Genomic DNA, 7,893 nt, shown 5'->3' with positions numbered 1-7,893 from the left:
TACTAACCACCATGCCCTGATCCTTTTTTTTTTTTTTAGCCACCCTTTTTTTTTCACACCTAAGGTGTTTTTGATTAGATATCATGACTTTTTGTCAATATACACCAACAAACCACAGCAAATAAGAAAGTGACATTCGATGTTAACCAACATTAGCTTTAGGATCTCAACCCTATTATACGGAACAGACCTATACTTTACAGAACCAACCAGATTCTTTAAAATATAAGGTGGTAGTTTTTCTCTCTAAAACAGAGTTAATAACTTCCTTTAAAGTAACGCCATGGAAACTAGATTAACAGTTCCTTGTCATCACCCGCATACACTCGGTACAGCTGTATCAAGCATTATTATTTACATTAATTGCTTAAACTAATATCACGTGACGCTAAACGCTCTTTAATTAGGATAATTTCATAAAATTTAGCAAATTTGTACTTAAAAGTTGGTAATGAATAATGAATAATAACCGTCCACCTGTATGATTATTTTGAAAACTTGAATTAGAAACTAATTTAGTTTGCTTGGCCTAACAAATACTTATGTATCTGCACGTACTTTCACCCTATAATTTTGCTGGGTTCTGTATTTCGAACTGTGGTAATCCAAATTATCACACATTTTTAGTGGATATGCTGTACTAGACTCTTACTTCAGATACCAAATTTCAAGGTAATCCATTAAGAAATACATAAGATATAACATCTAAATTATGTTTGAATTTCTTCCTTTTTTTTTTCTTCTCACCAAAAGTAAGGAAATTTCATTTGATAGAAAAACATACTTAACTTTCCTGGATATTTTTCAAATTTAATACACTAATAGACCTTTACATTCTACAATTATATGTCAAATTTGGTCTAAATATAAGCCACGTGTGCAAAGTTATTCAGCAAAAACAGCTTAATTTTGACGAAAATATTTCGCACACCTACGCAAAAGCCACGTGAGCTATTGTTCGAAAATTTTTACTAAGTGTAAAGGTGGACAGTTCTTAGTTTTTTTGTCATTCAGATTAAAGGCGGCTGACTTAGGAGTGATAGCATAATTAATTCCTAACACTTTAGTGTAGAATGTCCCGCTTGTGAAATAAAATATGGCATCATCATCATTATTTATGCCGTCATTTCAAAAGTGAATTTTGAGTTCTGGAATTTACCCCACTTGGAAATACTAGCCAAGATACACGGTAGTGTGTCGTGTGGCCAAAATAATCTGCACGACACACTGTGTGTTATTAAGACACCTGGTAGTATGTCGTGCGGCTAAAACAACCTACATGACACACTGTATGTTATTAACAGGAGTGATGACTTAGTAATTTTCCACCCACATTTCAAAATGTGACGTAACTTAAAGAATAATAAGAGGGAATCCTCAACAACCGCGGCACTTGGAATTCTTTTAGGAAGGATCATTGTAAATTAATGTATGATACTTTTTTTTTTCATTTTTATTAGTTATATCTTTTTGCGTCAGCAATACAAAGCACGGGGTGCGTGTATAACCGGTTCAATTTTATTACTCATCAGGATTTATACCAGCTTACCCTTAAATCGAAATTCTTTTAGGCAGGATTAGAGTAAATTAATCTATGATATCTTGGGTGTGGTCAGATGTGTCAATCGAAAGGGTTTGACCTCCTGAGTCCAAAATCGGTAAGAGATGACAGAACTATCAGCTAAAAATTTGTACTTGAAAAAACAATAAAAAACTCAGAGCCGTTCTATGAGCAACTATGCCGCAGCTAAAAACGTGCATTTACCGTATGTGGTTGTTAAGCGGCTTTTAGCATGACTGAAATGCTCAACCATTACATGTCACGGTGGGCGGTATAAGTAACTCAGAGCTTAGGCTCTGAGTTAATGAAACCAAGAGTGCAACACAATTAACATTTTTTAAAATACACGAAATAATTTAAGTTGATAGATTAACTTAAACTTTTCCCGTCACTGGGGACGGGCACTTTTGTTTGTTTTTGTATAACTCAATGGAAATAATAGACAGTTAAAAGAAAATAAGAATCCCAAGATTAAAATTTCAAGGATTTGATATTTACAAACGTGAGTCTGCGTGACTGTAATTTTGAAGTTTCGTTTAGTTTCACATGAACTATTGTTTGTAATTCCACATAGAACTAAACTATGCATAGCCAAAATTAATTTCAGTCTAGGAATTAGAAAAGGATGTTCGACAGAATCCCCATTATAAGCAAATAAAGGAATGGAAATCTTTAAGTTCTACAGTTTAGTTTAATAAGTCCGTAATTACAAAGAAAAGAAAAAATAACCAAATCGCTTTTAACTATCATTAAATATGATTATTAAATAAATGAATGTTAAGCATACGCAATTCTTAGGTTTATTTTGTGTTGTTAAAGTTTTGTTTTTATTGTGGAGATATATATATAATTAACTATAATGTAACTATAATTCAACTAGCTGTAAACTTATCGTGATTTGGTTATTGAATATTCATTAGTTGGGTTTAAGTGTTCTTAACTGACAACATATGAGGTACATCAAACCTGACAGGTTTAAGTGAAAACAAAATAGAGACTTTTATACAGAAATCATCATTCTTAGTGGCACAGTGCTAACCGAGTTTCGATACCCGTGGTGGATAGCACAGATAGCCCATTGTGTAGCTTTGTGCTTAAATACAAACAAACAAAGAATAAATTATCTTGAAACTAGATATACCATAAAATGAAGTCAGGTGGAAAAATCACAGCTTTAATAAAACATAGATGTGGTCGAGTTATTTGACGTTCGAAGATATAGGTTCCTGCTCTAATAAACGTAGATGCTGTCAAAGACTTAGACGTCCGAGGATATGGATTCTTGGAATTTAGAGATTTGATCGCATAAGCACCAATTCTATATAAATGTTAAGAGAATCCATGATGCGCCAAACTAAAGGTGTTTTTGTGAACATGATTTTAATGCTCTATTTTCATACGCAAGTATTTTAACAACACAGCAAAAAATCGACATATACTCTTATCTTTGTACTTTACTGAAATGTTTCAAATGAATAAAGACCCCCTAGTGACACAGCAGTATGTCTGCGGACTTACAACGCTAGAAACCGGGTTTCGATACCCGTGGTGGGCAGAACACAGATAGCCCATTGTGTAGCTTTCTGCTTAACTTCAAACACCACCAATAACAAATGAATAAAGACCCCTAGTGGCACAGCAGTATGTCTGAGGACTTATAACGCTAGAAACCGGGTTTCGATACCCGTGGTGGGCAGAACACAGATAGCCCATTGTGTAGCTTTCTGCTTAACTTCAAACACCACCAACAACGAATTTATGGAATATTTTCATTTTGTTCAGGAGCTAAATAATGAAATACTCTACTATATCAACTTTTCACTACACTGGTTAATTTTAAAATGTTCTACTCGTCACCATTTTGATAAGAATTTTATGATGTTATCTTGACGTAATTCGCTGATAGTTTAAACCTTACAAAATTGCATTATATTTTAGGGTATAAACATTAACTTTGATATCAATAAAACTTTATTCGTCATCCCAAACTAATAATTGTATTTCATGACTTATTTTTTTTAATGATAATTCAAAATATTAAAGTATTTTGGTTAATTAAGAGTCTTGAGGTTATAACTTTGAAGTCGGAACAAGCTACCAAAGAATAAACCTGCTTTTTTTTATTACGACTGTTTGTTCTGTTGAATGCTGATTAATGTTTTATATATTTAATAAGTTGATTCTCATCAGTATTTGAGATGGTGAAGGATTTCGACCTAATTTCTTTTAAAACTCTTTTGTGAAACTTATTAGAATTTACAAATGTTAATCATAACAGCTACGGTACATTAACGTATACAATTGAAGCAGCTTATTAAGCTGGTGCTTTAACAATCCCTTATTTTAAAACTGTTTTTTTTTTCTAGATCTGACAAATTCTTGACCGTAATTGACCTTGCCACAGCTGATGACAGACACATAAAATCAAATATCAGAAGCATCCTTTTCCAAGGCCTAGAAGGATTCATTAACTAGGGAATCTCCTTTTAACCAAGTATAAACATATATCATGGCATTTGTTTTTGTGTTCATTTTCATCTTTCAACATTACTAATGATGGACATCATTAACTGAATCCTAGTTATTAGAGAGACTACGTTATCATAATGTTTTATTATTTTACTGGTTTCCAGATGTGTAATGTGAGACAGTCTCGTGAGTCATGAGATATTAGCATCCCTGGTTTCTTTCTCATTTTTTATAATAACAAAGATTTTTATAGTCGTACCACCAGTTATGAAGGGAAAGAGAGGGCGCCAGCAGCAACATGCCCTGCAACGCCAGGTGGTTGTGAGCACGTGCCATTCCAACGTTTTTGTTGCCCTCTACAATCATTAGCTGTGTAGCTAAAGAGGCGTTCATTCTACTTATGACGCGTTACAACTGGCACGTGGTTGAGAGGAACCTTTCAAACCCTGTTATTACATAATGCTGTAAGGGCGTTCATTTTGATCTAAAAATCGTCACAGAGACGCCAGGCTGTAGGACAAAAGGATGTGGGTGTTGGGGAGGACAACAACAACCGCTAGACCACCCACCTACAGAGACAGATTAGGAGGATGACAGAATGGGGCAGATTGTTTCATACATATGCTCTAATCTCGGAATTATAGTTTTTTTGGTTATATGTAACATATTCGTTAATTACGATGTTGTTAAACTCTGGGAAGCAGCACAGATAAGAATTGAGTCATTAGTAAGTAAATAAACCAGGGAATATTTCAAAATATTTCAATTAACCAGCAAACAAAGTCAAACTTTAACGGGGTTCTTTTTTTTGTACATTTTCCAAAGATTTTGCGGTGTAAAGGACTGCGCTTGTTGCTTCATGCAGTACTAATTTTGAAATTTATAGAGATGATTCACAACGATTTCACATATGGTTCTATTTAGATTTCTGTTCCGACAAGCAGCGACCGGCCTAAACGAAATTATATTTCGTGCAATAGTAAGTAAATACAAGAGTCATAACGAATACACAGTCTGTTATGCACTTTTGCATTTGCAGCCTTGGTGGGAAATTTGGAAAGTAGTGAGCCGTAATGGTGTGTTCTAATAAAGAGCGATGATTATATCCATGAAAAAAAGTATGTATGACATGAGCAGTTTGTAGGTTGTAGGTTTGTTGTAAAACACATTTGCTAAATTTGCCAGTAAACAATGTCCAGAAATAGAAATGGGTGAGCAAATAATAAAATAAGAGTTCGTAGATCGTTACTATACAGTTAGCAGAATGATCCTAGTTACATAAAATTAGCAGAATGATCCTAGTCACACAAAATTAGCAGAATGATCTTAGTCATTATATACAGTTAGCAGAATAGCCACAGTTACATAAAATTAGCAGAATAATCTTAGTCATTATATACAGTTAGCAGAATTATCCTAGTCATATACAGTTAGCAGAATGATTCTAGTCATACACAGTTAATAGAATGATCCTAGTCATATACAGTTAATAGAATGATCCTAATCATATACAGTTAATAGAATGATCCTAGTCATATACAGTTAATAGAATGATCCTAGTCATATACAGTTAGCAGAATGATTCTAATCATTATACAGTTAGCAGAATGATCCAAGTTGATTCCACTGCAAGAACTTGTTTATTTGCATAACATAACTTACTGACTCGTTATTCACACCACTGCTGGACTTGTTTCAATATTTAATTGGTGGAAGTCTGGAGGAGAGAGACGTTCAAATTAGGACTCCCACTCAGTAGTATCAGGCAGGCGAATGTCTTGCAGGATTCATAACTTAATGACAGTCATGATAATAAACAAACAAAGGTTCAAGGAACCTGTTTCATGTAGAAGCTGACAGTTACATGTAACAATAAGTGTGTTGTAACACTCTGTATTGCATTAAAAAACAAAACAAAAAACAGTAAATAGTTCATTAGAGAAGCACTCTCACTTTGGCATGTGACATTCAATTAAAAAAAGCTCTGATTCTGAGAACATTAATCGCTATCTTACAGGGTTTCTATCTCACCATTCAAATGGTCCTAATTTCTTACAATTAAATCGCATTATATATTTATATTCTTAAAATGCACCCATAAAACCTCAAAATTAGCCCTTCTGTAATTACAAGCTTCCTTGCTTGCTCATTTCGTGAAGATACAACTACATTAAGTCACAAAAATTCACGTTTTACAAACAATTTCTCTTCTTCCTTCAATTTTGTAAGATTTTCACATAAATATAATAACTGTATCCATGTATGCTCATAGTTACATCTACATCATTTTCTTTTTACTTAAAATCAAAAGTTTGATAAATACACCTGGTGACAAAAGCGGTAAGTTTACGGATGCAAAAATTCTTGATTTACCTTACCGTAGTCGAAAGCGTACAAATAACCCATCTTTTAGCTAACAAAACACTAAATTAAAGCACATTGCTTACTGAATTTGTAACAAACTAAGTTCAGGAAAGAATATACATGAGTTGTGTGTATATAATATATATATTGTCGTCACAGAAAACTGGAAATTTATTACAAGATTTCTATTTCATTTCCTGGCAGGTAGGACATGGTAGCTAGAGCACCGTTTATGCTGTTTGGAATCATTATAATGTGACAGTTAATCCCAGTAATCTTTGGTAGAAAAGTAGCCCAAGTGTTGACGGTGGGTGCTTCTGGCTTTAATAACTTTGCCATAAACAAACAACAAACTATTTCTCTTTTTACGGTTGTGCAATATTTGCACTTCTTCTCTTCTTATGTCCATCAACTTTATTTAGGTTGTACTTACTCTTAAAATGAATTGACTCAGACCAATATAAACATAAGAAATTACTATTTATTACTATAATCCATGACACATAGATGTATATCTAGGTTTCGATTCTTACTGGCAGCATAATATTATGTTTCCTTCGCCTCTCTCGATTTATTCGCTCTCTCTCACACTTCCCATTATTTTTCCTTCTTTTTTTTGGTTGAACTTCTGTCTTTTCATTCCTTTCTAAAACCTATATCAACCAATACTCTTTCTTTCTGACCTTGCACACCTGTTTAGATTATAACGTTAAAGAATTATAGGGGGGTTTGTAATCTCTATACCAGTTGAACAAGAAAGGCGGCCGTTCATTCCAATAATTTTCTAATGACTTGAGTGCTGCAATCCCCTAATCCTTCAGTGACTGATCAAAAACTGACCACTTTCTCACCTTTCTAAACTCCAACCGATGCTCCTTACGCCTAGCTTCATAGCATCACTTCCTTGTAATTGTAGTTAAAATATAATCTCACTAGGTTCTAAAAATTCAAAGGTTTAATATGTGATATTGTATAATGAATTATATTTCTTAACAAGCATTGTGCAGACAGGTATATTAGTTTAGCTATATTAGTTACCGGGTTAATTTGCAGTTTTGATTATAAGTTAATCATAATTATTACTAAATCAAGAAAATACTGCTTCCTTTTTTACGAAAGAATATTTGAAGGATATGGATATTCTAACACAATTATATTTTTGAGTAAAAATGAAAATAAACAACAACAACAAATAGTAAAAAAGTTTCCGGACAAGGAAATTGTACAGTTATCTGACAGTTCTAAGTTAGTATCACTAAACAAACAAAGAAGATTAAGTTTTAAGCATGAACGTACAAATATACGTTTCATAATCATTACATGAAGGAGGATGCAGCTGCTTGGAATAACTGTGATGTGAATAAAACGTGTAGATAATGTTTGTTTGTTTTTTGAATTTCGCGCAAAGCTACACGAGAGCTATCTGCGCTAGCCGTCCCTAATTTAGCAGTGTAAGACTAGAGGGAAGGCAGCTAGTCATCACCTCCCACCGCCAACTC

The sequence above is a fragment of the Limulus polyphemus genome, unplaced genomic scaffold (genome assembly GCF_000517525.1).
Source record: "Limulus polyphemus unplaced genomic scaffold, Limulus_polyphemus-2.1.2 Scaffold88, whole genome shotgun sequence".
Taxonomy (NCBI): Eukaryota; Metazoa; Arthropoda; class Merostomata; order Xiphosura; family Limulidae; genus Limulus; species Limulus polyphemus.
The sequence above is the reverse complement of the archived record's forward strand: the minus strand, read 5'-3'. Positions refer to the sequence as shown.